The following is a 15,064-nucleotide window of genomic DNA, read 5'->3' on the forward strand; positions in this document are numbered from 1 at the left end:
AAACAAATTATATAATGTGTAAGTCATATTTAAAATAGATGATTGATCATCTTTTTAATCAACTTATAGAAAATGAGAAATGTGATGCGGAAAATTGGCTGAGAAGTGTGAAGGAGGAAGTTCCTGTGTTGTAGAGCAAAGAGAAAATAGTATCTTGAAATACTGAGAAACACATTTAAGAGAAAATCTTACCAATAAAAGAACATTTGAGAAACTTAAGAGCAATGCGGAGGTAACCATGAACATATTTGAAGAACAGCATTTCAAAGTCAACTACACATCCCAGGGTGTCAAGGTGGGAGCTACTTGATACTCCTGATAAATCTGCCTGGTGGAAGCTCTAGGGGAGTGGAGACGGAATGCGGGAAGTGAGCTCTGATAGAAGGTGGGCCTCATGGGCAAGGCAAGAGCTTTGCTTTTTACTCTGAGGGACCCCAGAAGGCTTTTGATAGACCTGATCAAAGCTGGGCCATGATGCATTTTATTTTACAAGGGAACTCCTCTGGCTGAGGCACTGATGATCCACTATAGAGGGATAGCCCGGGAATCACGGTGACTCACTTCAGGTGCGTACCTTAACACAGGTGTGCAGTGATTGGAGCTGGAAACTAGGATGCTTGTGTGCCTGCTAAGTTGCTTCTGTCGTGTCCGCCTCTGTGTCCCCCCATGGGCTGTAGACTGCCAGGCTCCTCTCCATGGGATTCTCCAGGCAAGAATACTGCGGTGGGTGGCCATGCCCTCCTCCAAGGGATCTTCTCCACCCAGGGATTGAACCCATATCTCCTGCAGCTTTAGCAATGTGGGTGGATACTTTACCCCTGAGCCACTGGGGAAGCCCAGTAAGAGGGATAGAATAGACCAAAGTGTTAGAAGGAGGAAGATTGAGACTAGATTTTTGCTCAGTGTTCTGGGCACTTGAGAAGTTGCTTGTACAAGGTGGACACCCCTGCAGCCCCAGGAGAATGATGAGGCTAAAGCAACATGATTAATGGGCGAAGGGCCTGACTGAGCTGAGAAGAATAGATGACATGTTTATTAGCTGAAAGCAAATCAACAAGATAGAAAAAAATAAATAAATAAACTCTGGGAAGCTAGAGTCAACATATCTGAGCAGATGCCAGTCAGCCCACAAGGCAACTTCACCACTGTTCTATGACACTCTTTTTCCTCCCAACTCTACATCACATGAGTCCCTTCAAACTTAAATACAAGCCCAGAGAGAGCTATGAAAGAGTGAGCAGTATTTCAAAGATCCTGATATACATTTTCTCAAACTGCTTAAATTTTTAGACCTGGCCAAACTTTAAACTGGAGATGGGGTTTTACATGACAAAAGTCACATCAGTTCTGAACACAGAGGCATGTAATACTGCAAATATAATCCAAGCTTGCAATTCATGGTACTATGAAAAGAATACCTATGACATAACTTCTTATCACGGGGGGGGGGTCCTTGGCTAAAACTAATCTTAAGTAATATATAATATTTGAATGTTTAATAAGTGCCCTTGGTGAAAACATAGGTAGATAAAATGTAAAATATGTACTTTTTATAGTATATGTAGGCAGATTCGGGTACAAGGTCTTTTCAAACTTATTTACTATATGCCTTAGTAATGGAATTACCTTATGAGATGCCTCAAAGAAGAGTTATATCCTTGGATCTCACAAATATATAGTTCTTAGAAGATCAGAGCAAGGTGATAATATAGGAAAGATTATAATTTATATTTATAATAAATTTGAGGGACCTAAATGATTAGTTTATAATCAGGACACAGAATAACTCCTTCCAACTCTTTAAAAGTCTCACTGTTTAGCTTTGGTACTTAGAGTGGCAAACCATATGAGCTGCTTGACTAATTTCCACTAATGTCATGCTCTGGCTTCTGTAGAGACTTCACAGTACCCAAGTGATAAAGTTGTCATCAAAACACTTTAAGCAGTTCTAGTGGCCTGGCCATGATGTTCATTGTTTCACATTCAGTGGTCAATACCCTCTATCAACATTTCCTGATAATATTCCTGTTATCTGTGTGTGTAGGGTTTTTGTGTATGTGTGTTTGTGCTTAGTTGTGTCGAGCTCTTTGCAACTCCATGGACTGTACCCACCAGACTCCTCTGTATATGGAATTTTCCATGCAAGAATATTGGAGTGGGTTGCTATTTCCTACTCCAGGGGATCTTCCAAGCTCAAGGAATGAACCCACATCTCCTGTGTCTCCTGCATTGCAGGCTGATTCTTTATCTGCTGAGCCATCTGGGAAGCCTCTTTATTTGTAGACTCAGGCAAACTGAGTTTCATCGATTTTTTTTTTTTTTTTTTGAGAATTGACTTACTTTGAAAGTGAAAGTTTCAGTTGCTTGGTTGTGTCCAACTTTTTGCAACCCATGGACTGTTGCCCACCAGACTTCACTCTGCATGGGATTCTCCAGGCAAGAATATTGGAGTGGGTAGCCAGTCCTTTCTCGAGGGTATCTCCTTGACCCAGGAATCGAACCAACCCTGCTCTCCTGCACTGTAGTGGTGCTAATGGTAAAGTATCCACCTGCTAATTCAGAGAGAGATGGGCTTGATCCCTGGGTTGGAAAGATCCCCTGGATTAGGAAATGGTAACCAACGCTAGTATTCTTGCTTGGAAAATTCCACAGAGGAACCTGGTAAGCTGACCACAGAGAGCTGGACATGACTGAGTGACTAAGCATAGCACAATGAGTTCCTGTATGGCTTTTTGTCTTATTCTGATTGCACCTTTGGGATTTCTGCATCTTCTGATCCTACAGCCTTACTTGGTGTGGCCCTCTCTTCTCAATTCCTTGTAAGAGCACCCTTAGCAGGCACAGCTATCTCACAAATCTTACTCCTTGTAGCTAATCATGCTGCTGGAATAATGGGGGAGATGTAGATGATTTAGGTCTAATATAAATTTGTCTTTAAGCCTTCTTGGATTCTTGTGCCATTTTATTCTCATGCAAATGGAGACATGCTTGTGGTTCATGGATCAAATCAAAAAAAAAAAGAAAAAGTCATACACATTTCAAACTACCAAGAAAGGATTATAATAATGTGGCATAGGACAAAATAAATATACATTGTTTCAACACTTTGCCCAGAGCATCCAGTTCAAAGTCAAAGCCCACATGCTTATGTCTTCAGACGTGAAACACATCATTTATTATATAATTAACAAAGTTGTGTCTACTCCATTGGGCCATTTAGCATTGCCTGTATAGTTTGCATTCCCATAGTTCAATATTTTCAATTTGATGTCAAATTGTAGAAGGTAAGGCATAGACTTTCTGCTAGATTCTCTATATTTGAACCCAGATAGCCATTTATTAGTAGTATGACTTTGGAAATTTTATTTTACCACTCATGCATTATTTCCTTCTTTCTAAAATGTAGAATAATATAGGTCTAAGAAGAGTATTATATCTCCTAAGGTAGTTATAAAGGTTATGTGCATTTATACTCGTATACCGTTCTTGTAAATAGTTTGAACTGTGTCCATTGTGTGGTAAATCAATTCAAGTCATTATTAATAAAGAGGCTATGTTTTGTTTTCCTCTTTTCCTCTGGAATTAGGAGAGAACAGAATATGCTCTTCTGTGTTTCTCTGATGCCAGAAATCATGTGTCTCCTTTCATTTCAGCATAGCCACCTATCATTGTTGATATTTCTTTTTCTTTTTTTCTTTTTTTTTTAAATTTATTTATTTTTTTTAAATTTTAAAATCTTAAATTCTTACATGCGTTCCCAAACATGAACCCCCCTCCCACCTCCCTCCCCACAACATCTCTCTGGGTCATCCCCATGCACCTGCCCCAAGCAAGCTGCACCCTACGTCAGACATGGACTGGCGATTCAATTCTTACATGACAGTATACATGTTAGAATTCCCATTCTCCCAAATCGTCCCACCCTCTCCCTCTCCCTCTGAGTCCAAAAGTCCGTTATACACATCTGTGTCTTTTTTCCTGTCTTGCATACAGGGTCGTCATTGCCATCTTCCTAAATTCCATATATATGTGTTAGTATACTGTATTGGTGTTTTTCTTTCTGGCTTACTTCACTCTGTATAATTGGCTCCAGTTTCATCCATCTCATCAGAACTGATTCAAATGAATTCTTTTTAACGGCTGAGTAATACTCCATTGTGTATATGTACCACAGCTTTCTTATCCATTCATCTGCTGATGGACATCTAGGTTGTTTCCATGTCCTAGCTATTATAAACAGTGCTGCGATGAACATTGGGGTACATGTGTCTCATTGTTGATATTTCAGACATTGCATCCCAAGTTGCTTCAGTTGTGTCTGATGCTTTGCTACCCTATGGAGCAAAGCCCGCCACGCTCCTCTGTCCCCATGGACGGTAGACTGCCAAGCTCCTGTCTGTGGGGTTCATCAGAAAAAAAAATACGGAGTGGGTTGCTATGCCCTCCTCCAAGGGATCTTCCTGACCTGGGGACTGAACCCTTATCTTTTATGTCTCCTGCATTGGCAGGAGGGTTCTTTACCAACTAGCGTCACCTGGGAATCCCATGTGTGTATACATAGATGTATGTATCTCTGTGCGTGTGTGTGTGTGTTTATGTTTATCACCCAACTTGTCAGACTCTTTATATAATAGCAAGACTTTACTGTCATATGGAGTTTGTTATTTAAACTATGAGCAGACACAAGATCTTTGGAAATAATAAATTATTTGTGCATAACACAGAGAGCCCTACAGCCTTGTTAGTTTAATTAATATCTACAAAATATAACCTCTTTTTCTAGCTTTTAGTAATTAGTTTCCACATGTGAATAACCTACTAACAGAATCAATGTTCAAAGATCCTTCATGAGCAATTTAAAGAAATGTTTCCATGAAGAGCAGCAGGCTGCTCTAAAGTTTTTGCTGCATATGACAAGACAGATGGAGAAATTCATTTTTTTAAGCATGATATTTATTCCATGTTTCTCTGTTGTTTGAAATCCATTCTTCCTCTTGCCCCTAAGGGATGCTTGTCTTCTTAGCATATCTTTGAAACTAGATAGAAAGCATATGTTCTGTGTGTCTCTTGGATTTGACAGAAGAGGTGAAACACAGGATAGCTTCTTCATTGATTGTGCAAATGGGAATTTCCTTTTTGCAACCTGTATTCTTTCCATAGTGCACGATGCTGTGTTGAGGCTTTCTGATAGTTTAATTATCATCACATTTCATTTCGCAATAAACTGCATCTCCTTAAAGCTAGAGAATATTGAAGTTTAGCATAAATGTCTCTGGGGGTATACTTATGCCTTAAATTCTCCAACCTTATTGCAGCACACTCTGTGTTTCCACAGCAGCAACAGGCAATTCTAGTGATAAATTTTTCCTGACCTTATATATCTTACAGGGCTTCTTGTGGTCTGGTTTTGATTTTGTAGCTTTATTTAGAGCCGTTCTGTGCTAAACCATATAGCTACAAAGCTTTGTTTCTCAGCTACAATGTTATCATTGCTCAGTTATGGGACTTTCATCTGCTCAGACTCTGCCCAAAACATCTCTCCTCTCCTGTCCACTGACATACCCCAGTCCTCTCACTCTGGACCACCTTACTGCTCACCCCAAGGACATCAATTGCTATGTTTTTTTTTTTTTTTCCTCATCTCTAGAATCTGTCAGGTTCATTTTGTGACCATCTCATCTTTTCATTTGCAGCGGTGCTTAGTTGCTCAGTTGTGTCCGACTCTTTGTGACCCCAACAGCAATAGTCCTCCAGCCTCCTATGCCCAAGGAATTTTCTAGGCAAGAATACTAGAGTACTATTTCTTTCTCCAGGGGATCTTTCCAACCCAGGGATAGAGCCCACGTTTCCTGAATTGGCAGGTGGATTCTTTACAACTGAGCCACTTGAGTCCCTATAATATTAGTTTATTGGTTGTTTAAGTGTTAGAGTCTGATATCAAATTGCAGATTTCAAAGTCCCCGACCTTATGTTGGGTCCAATAGCCCTTTCCCAGTCCAATATATTTCCCTTGTACTGACCTTCCTTCAATCACTGTCTTACCTCCTACTTCAGAGGATCTAAATATTTTTCTGTATATAAAAGAACAAATTTGTCCCCTCCCATCCATAATTACATGGCAAAATTTTACTCAGCTACATCATCTCTAAGGACACTTATTCAGGGAAAAAATAGATTTAAAAAGGGGTGCATCTAGTGATTTAGATAAAATGAGCCTAAATTCTAAGCAGCACTTACACTACATTAACTGTTCAGCTCATAATTTGAGTTTAGAGAGATGATCATCATCAGTGATTCTGGGGCCTAGAAAATTTAGGTAGGATTCTAAAGTATATGAAAGATGCTGTTGCACTTTATGTGGGTTCAAAACATTTAATCATGTAAAATTAGCCATTTTATGTCACTGCCAGGCAATGAAATGAAGATAGCAGTGATTGCTAGTCACAATACACCTGAAACTATGTTGTTGAGGGTTGCATTATCATGGTGATTCACTCCAATCAAGTAGTATAAATTGAGAGTTCAGTTAAAGATAACAAAAGTAAATATGTTAGGCAGAAAGTTAATTTTTATGCAGAGTACATTTTAAAATATGTTAGGGTATGAGTTTCAGGTACTCTCTTACTTCTAAATGAGATTTAGAATACTATCAAAGGAATGGTCTGCCCTAGGCTTTTCTCCTTTGGCTACAGTAAAGAGACCTAGGAAAAGGTGTCCTGCTGACACCAGGGCAAAACCATCTTAGTCATGATTCACTGATCAAGAATCCAGCACAGCATGGTTAGCTGCAGGAACACAATACCTTCAGTGCAAACCAAGTTTCCAGAAACCGTGATGGAAGAGTTGGCTGAGACAGGTGCCCTCCTGCTAGATGTACACCAGTAAGCTGGGTGATCTGAGCATCATTGTCCTTTTTCTTTCTGCAAAACTTGGTTCCCAGTTGAACTCTTATAATTCTTAGCTGAATTCTTAGTTGATCTTATCTCATTAGCAGAAAATAAATCACTTAACTTTCTAGCTTTTAAAGAATCTGGAAAATAGAGTTTTACTTTTCAGAACCTTCCAGACTTAAAGCAACAGTAGGAAGAATTTGGATGCTAGCTGCTCAGTTAAGCAACAGACCATTTTTAAACACTGCTGTTTAGTGTGAAACAATATTTTTTTTTCAAATATTTAGTTGAACTATTCACAACTTATGCTTTTGAAGAGTAAAAGATGAGTGAATATTGGCATTCTTATTATTCATACTGTATCCATATGAATGGCCCTAATAATAAGAATTAAAAGAAACACTGGTTATTGACAATAGACCACTGGATAAAGGTAATAACTGTGGATTTTAAAATATAAATATTTACAGCCTAAAAGTTGAGAATTATGTTTTACTTGGTGGGAATTTTTAAGACTTCAAGCCCAGGAGACAGCATCTGCAGTAACCCTGAGAGAACTGCTCCAAGGAGGTGAGGGGGAGCCAGGTTATATTGAAGTTTTGCAACAAAGGGCATGTAGTCAGGACATCAAAATATGATTGCTAACTAAAGAAAACCAAATATCCCAAGTTAAGGAATTTAGCACTTTTCTGTGTATGAGAATATGCAAGGGTCTGTGCTCACTGAAGTCATTCCTTTGATATGCACCTCAGCTATCTGGTCCAGTATCCTTTATTTTCACATCCCGAGTTTCCTCAGGGCTCACTGTGGGAAGTGACTGCTGTCCATGGCTGCTAGATGGCAAGCATTCTTTTTTTTTTGAGTTCCCTCAAGGCTCACTTGCTCACATTGGAGGGCTGAAATAACTGATGACTGTGACATACTTTGTTTACTGATATGGCAGGAATCAATCCATTACTCACAAACCATTGGATAAGGATGCTATTTATAAGTTTTCTTTAATACTGATACATTTTGAATTTATACTCTGAACACATAAACTATTGCCATTAAATAAAAGAATATTCACAATGATCAAATGATATTTGAGTCTTGATTTCCTTCTTTTCACCTTGTTGGTGAAGGAGGGAACTTTGCCCCAGGGTTATGGTGGTGGCTGAAGGCAGAACACCTGACATTTGACAGGAGGTGAGGTTGACAGTAGGTTATTAGTCCCATATACTGACAGCCTGGGGCAGGGGGAAGCCTTGTGGGAGCTGCATTTGAGAGGGGGCTGCTTTTTACAAGAATGAATGGGCAAGGGCTGTGGCAGACAGGCTGCAGAATGACAAGGGGATGAGATGACCTCTGGTTCCTGTAGGAAGATGAGATTGGCTTATGCGAACAGGCCTTCAGGCTGTCAGGGAACTGACTTTGGCCCCTTAGAGGAAATCAGGCACTTTGCTGGTCCCCATGACTAGGGAGTGCTGTTTGACCAGGGATTTATCTGTAGGAACACATAAGGGAGAAACACTTGCCATTAGGACATTCGAGGCCCTTCAGGTTTTTCCCAGATGCCAATGCATACATAATAATATCAGGACTTAAGTTTGGGCTTCTCACCACATATAATGATATGTTTACACATTACCTAATAGGAACATAAGGGGATGATTACTGTGACATCATCATTTTCTAATAGGAAGCAAATTTATCATTATTAACAAAGGAATTTCAGATTTTTTGTATAGGGCATTTTTAACGTTGCTCAAATTTTTCAATTGAAATTTAAATTAACTAACATTGGGACTTCCCTGGCAGTCCATTGGTTAAGACTCCATGCTTCCACTGAAAGGGGTATGGGTTTGATCCCTGGTCAAGAAACTAAGATTCCATGTGACACATGGCATAGCCAAAAGAGGAATTAATTAGTTATCATTAAATAAACTTAAAAATTTGGTTCCTCAGTTGTACTAGCCACATTTTACATGCATACACATGGTTAATGACTGCTGTATAGACTACCATTTTAGATGAAGATATAGATACTTAAAAAGTATCTTAAAAAGATATAGATACTTTAAAAGTTAAATTTTAGCCTAGAGTTTTAGCCTAGGGAGAAAGCAGAAATTACAACCTGGTTCTAATCTTGCTGAAAGCTTGAGATGTTTCTGTTTCTTCTTTTGAATGATACAGCTAGCTAAACTTGAGATGCAGAAATAGATGTGAAAGTGAAAGTCTTAGTCACTCAGTTTTGCCCAACTCTTTGCGACTCCATGGACTGTAGCCCACCAGGCTCCTCTGTCCATGGAATTCTCCAGGTAAGAATACTGGAGTGGGTTGCTATTTCCTTCTCCAGGGGATCTTTCTAACTCAGGGATCAAACTCAGGTTTCCTGCATTGCAGGTGGATTCTTTACCATATGAGCCGCCAGAGAAGCACACATAGATACCTCCCTACAAGAGAAGATACTACAGGAAACACATTCATATTTGGAGGCCCAAATTAAAATTAAAAAAATACTTTACATGAATGGAGAAACTGAACCTTTCTACCTAACTTGAAAACTTTTTATTCTAGTTTCAATGATAATAGCAACTTTGAAGTAATGTGTGCTCCCTAAAATTTAAACCTGTCCTCATTGCCAAGTGCAGTGTCTAGTATATATTCATGTATGCATGAATAAGATTTATTTTGTGTACACATCTATTGATTTATTCATTTATTTGACAATTTTCCCTGACTCATTCCAAGTGCCGATTTGATTGCCTTGGGCTAATGTTGAACAAACCTGATATTTTTCTGCTTTTCTGGAGTTTACAGTGTAACTGAATATGACAGAAAATCAAGAAGTGAGTTATTAATTTATAAGAAATGATTAGAGTTTAGTAAAGCACAAAGATCCCCTGGAGAAGGGAATGGCTACCCACTCCACTATTCTTGCCTGGAGAATTCCTTGGACAGAGGAGTCTGGCACAGTACTATCCATGGGATCTCAAATAGTTGACCATGACTGAGCAGCTAACACTTTTACTTTGGGTCTTCCCTTGTGGCTTAAATGATAAAGAATCTGCCTGCTGTACAAAAGACCTGGGTTCATTCCCTGGATCAGAAGTTCCCCTGGAAAGGGGAATGGCTACCCACTCCAGTATTTTTATCTGGAGAATCCCATGGACAGAAGAGTCTGGTGGGCTACAGTCCAGGGGGTGTCAAAGAGTCAGATATGACTAACCCATTCCCCCCCCATAAAGTACAGTGAAGTCAAGCAAGCAAGTTAGTGTATTAGGAAGACACTAGGAGTTCACTTTTGATTGGTGCTCAGGGAAACACTCTCTTAAGTGAAATCATTAAGCCAGATGCGAATGACCAAGTGGGATCTATGATGTGCCTACATGTACGAAGGGTTTACTAGGCCAAAGCAAGAAATAGTGTAAATGTCCCCAGGGGAACACTTGGCAAAAGTGAGGGACAAAAGAAAAGGCTAGCATGGCCAGATTGAATAAACATTGTGACCAAGTGAGAGGATGAAGTCCAAGAAATTGTCAGGAGCCAGATATTGCAGGTCTTGTTGGCCATGATGAGGAGCATGGATTTTCTGTTGTGATCACTGGTCATGACAACGTATTAAACAAATGAATGGCGTAACAAAATAGAAAATGGGTGGTACCTTCTGAGCAGAGCAGAACAGGAAGTGCTTATTGACAGTGAGGAATACAAAAATGATGGCATGACATCCTGGAAGTGCTAGACACTGAGACAGACCTTGAGGAATGAGTGGTATTTTTGACAAATAAATCAGAGCCAAAAGTGTATGATCTATCTGTAGCTGGTAAAGTATTCAGAGTGATATAGAATAGTCATTGTTCCTGATCATCTTTCTCCGTTCACATATTCATGATTTTACCCCAAAAGAGGAATCTAAGTTGGGCAATAGTTAATGAGTTTCTGTATCCTGGGTATTATATAACTCTGTTGTAATGTATGTGAATGAAGAATGTGACAGGAGTTATGTAATGGTTTCAGCATTAGGAAAATTCACATTTTTCCCCTGATATATGTAAAAATGAACGGGGCTTTAAAATGATTAAGATGAATAAGCACAGATACCTCAAAGATCAGAAGCACATTTTCTCAGCTTGATGCCTTAAGTGGCTATTTCTTCGTTTGTATGATGGGAATCTTAACTCTTAAAAACTATAAATTTTCCAAAGTCATATATTGACATAGCAAGAGAAATCATTAGAAACAGCATGTTGCTTTTGTTAGCTAGATTAGAAAACTTTTATTTTCAGGTGTACAGAAATCATCAGTGAGAATGTTATGGCAGAAATTTAAAGAACTTTCATTAAAGAAAAGATTTTCTTCTAAAAGAAAGTGCATAATGGTAGAAGAATAAAAAAGTAAAAGAAGTTTTGGGAGATAGAAAATTATCTACAACAGGAGAGCAGCATGCCTTTTAAGTATGATGTTTGTCTATAAAGAAGTCAGGAAAGATAATTCCGATGTCCTGTTGTCATCTTCACTCGATGTCTGTAATAGGGTACTTGCTCCTTCTCTTTTGCATCCCCTACACACTGAATTCTGCAGGTGAGAGAGAAATATTTATCATGGGCCTGCTGTATCTGCTTCTGCAAGACAGTTTCTTGGTCATAACTTACAATAATCAGGAATACCATCTGTTGTGGACTGAATTTTGTCCTCCTCCAAAATTCACATTCTGAAGTTCTAACTCCTGCTACTTGTGACTGAAGATAAGGTCCTTAAATAGGTAATTATATTATTTAGGTTGGTGTAACTGACTGCTACTTCTACAAGCATCTCGACAACTTTTTGCAAGGAAAACACTTCCACAACCAGCAGGAGGCAGAAAAGACTTTTCAAGAGTTTGTCAAATCCCAAAGCAAGTATTTTTACACTACAGGAATAAACAAACTTATTTCTTGTTGGCAAAAATGTGTTGATTATAATTGTTCCTATTTTTGATAATAAAGGTGTGTTTGAGCCTAGTTACAATGATTTAGAATTCATGGTCTGAACTGCAATTACTTCTTCACCAACCAATGAGGTTATACATGCTCAGTCATTCAGTCATGTCTCACTCTTTGCAATCCATGGACTGTATCCCACAAGTCTGCTCTGTCTGTGGAATTTTCTAGAAAGAATACTGTAGTAGGATGCCATTTCCTCCTCTAGGGGATCTTCCTGACTCAGAGATGGACTCCACACATCTCCTGCAATGCAGGCAGATTGTTTACTGCTGAACCACAGGGAAGCCAAAATTTATTAGAATGGACCCTAATTCAATATGAAAGTTATGAAAAGAATACATTTGGATACAGAAAAAGAGATGGTATGAAGACACAGGAATAATACATCCGTTGACAAGCCAAGGAGAGAGATCTGGAACTGATCCTTCTTTCATGGTCCTCAGAAGGAAACAACTATGCTGACTATCTGGAACTTCCAGCCTTCAGAACTAGGAAACAATGAATTTCTGCTGTCTAAGCCACCTAGTCTGTGATACACTGTTAAAGCAGCCCTCATAAAGTAATACACTAGCCCCATGAACTTCTCTAAGTCATCATAACGCTCTGTCTATTTCAGTGGAAATAAGGTTACTTTATATGTCAGAGAAGAAAACTAGGATTAAAGAGAGCTGTGCTTCCACTTCTCCAGCCCACAGCACCAATCTTAAACAGATTTGCTGGTTCTCAACAAAACCTCTAAGGTTGTATAATCAAAGGTATTATGTCCTTCTACACTTTTGCTATAAAAAAAGAAAAACTCTTTACTTATAGAGGAAATGATGTTAACAGTAGCTAGTAGTTTGTAAGATTTATTTAAATATTTATATTTAGTAGAAAAAAGCTGACAAGCTCAGCTCATCCCCACATTTTTAAAAGATTGCTGATTAAGGAAATTCCAAAACTGAAAAATCTGAAAAGGACTATATCTCTCTTCTTTTCATCTATGGATTTTCTGTCTTTGAGAAACAAGCAGTAGATATTTATTAGGGTTTTTTTTTTTTTTCCTTGATTATCCTGTTCTCTGACATATATCCTCATGTGAGATGTCTTGTTAGGCAGGAACTTCTTGGTTTGATTAACACATTACTATTCAGTACAATAATGTCAAAGGAGTGCTCCATGGAATCTAGACAAAATGAGTTTCTTTGAATCTGAGGCAGCACAATGGGATCATCAGGAAAGGACTGCAAAGAAATGATATGAGAGAATAAATATTAAATTTATATAGTATATGTCTTCCCATAATTGTAGCCAACTTTGACTTAAAATTGGGAATAAAAGTGAATAAAGAATATAGCCTTATACCACCTTAATAAGAGTATCAGTTCTTTAAGGATGAAAATAATTTTTCTAGGTATAATAATGGAAAAGGAAAACCCATGTATTTGCTGTTATTGTTTCAGCCATTAACATTTTGCTAATAATGTTAAATGATAACATAATCTAAAAGCATATCTTTTGTGTCTCAATGGGCAAACCCAATATAACAAAGAACAGGATGAAAATAGGAATTGATATACTTTTTCATGAAAGTGTTTCACTGCACACGTCATCATAAGGCAGTCTAAAAATAAAGTCTTTACAGTTGTAACCATTATACTGATACTTACACAATTAATGACTGTGATAAAATCGTGTCCAACTAAAATTTAAATTCCTTAACATTATTTTGTGGTCATATATTCAATATCCAAATTTTAACCAATTTTTTTTCAGTAATAGAAAATTATTTTAATTCTAATGTCTATTAAGTGAACAAAAAAAAAAGAGAGAGAACACCTTGATCACCTTGATAACTTATTATCAAATGGCTTTTCAAGATTTAATAGAAAAGAGTACTGTTTTAGTAGTACCCAGGGTTTATTTTAATCAGGCATGATAATATACAGAGAATCAGAAATGGCTGCATTGAAAGTGGTTATTATAGTTTCCTAGAAACAGGAGGCATAGACATTATGCAGTGTCACACAGGGAAGCACCTGGATAATCAGAAGGTGAGGAAGAGCTGTAGGATGAGAGAACATACACAGAAACACTGTGGTTTTGGTGGGAAGTAGTGGATGAGATAGGGCAAGTAGATTTAAGACTGGCTAGTTTGAGTCATTTCAGTCTGCTTTGAGGCATAAAGGCTGTCTTTAGTTGTCTGGTGCCTGACCCTATATAATGGCCCAGAATGGGGAATCCCTAAAGAGAAGATGGCAAGAAGTGTGGGATCTGGATTGGCTGGCTTGCATGTAAAAGATGGACTTCTTTCTATTGATTAATTTTTATTTGAGTGTAGTTGCTTTACAATGTTGTATTAGCTTCTGTTGTTGTTTAGTCACTAAGTTGGGTCTGACAGTTTTGCAGCCCTATGGACTGTAACCCACCAGGTTCCTCTGTCCATGGGATTCTCCAGACAAGAGTATTGGAGTGGGTTGCCATTTCCTCATCCAGGGGATCTTTCTGACCCAGGGATCGAATTCACATCTTGTGCTTTGGCAGCCGGATTCTTTACCACTGAGCTGCCAGGGAAGACTGTGTTAGGGTCTGTTGTTGTTGTTCAGACACTAAGTTGTGCCTGACTCTGCAAGTTAGCTACCAGTGTACAGCAAAATGAATCAGCCGTACATATACATACATCTGCTCTCTTCTGGATTTCCATCTCATTTAGGACACTGGAGCACATTAATAGAGTTCCCTGTGCTATGCAGTATCTTCCCATCAGTTATCTATTTTATTCTTGGTATCAAGAGTATATGTGTGTGGACTGACACATATACACTATTGAAAGAGGTGCTTCTAGTGAGTTATTTGCTATTCTTAGAAAGAAGGTAACTCTGTGAGGGGCAACCCCTACTGAGTCAGCAAGAGCCCTTGCTATCAAAGCATCAGACTGCAGAAAATGAAAGGCATATGTTACAAGCTGTACTCCCTTGATTTCATGTACAAAAACTGTGATTTTTGAATCTGTGTTTTTACGTAGTTACTACACTAGAAAAGTCAAAACATTAAAATAATGGTAAGGTAAAGGATTCAAGTGGAATGTTTCTTTAATTTTTTGCTCTGTTAGCCATTAAAGGCCTTCTATTTGTGATTTAAATGATTAAGTCAATTTTGCTTCATAATTTACAAGTAATGAAGCAAAAGCAGACAAAGAATATTGTCAGATTTTGTTTGAAGAATTAC

The sequence above is a fragment of the Capra hircus genome, chromosome 20 (genome assembly GCF_001704415.2).
Source record: "Capra hircus breed San Clemente chromosome 20, ASM170441v1, whole genome shotgun sequence".
Lineage (NCBI taxonomy): Eukaryota > Metazoa > Chordata > Mammalia > Artiodactyla > Bovidae > Capra > Capra hircus.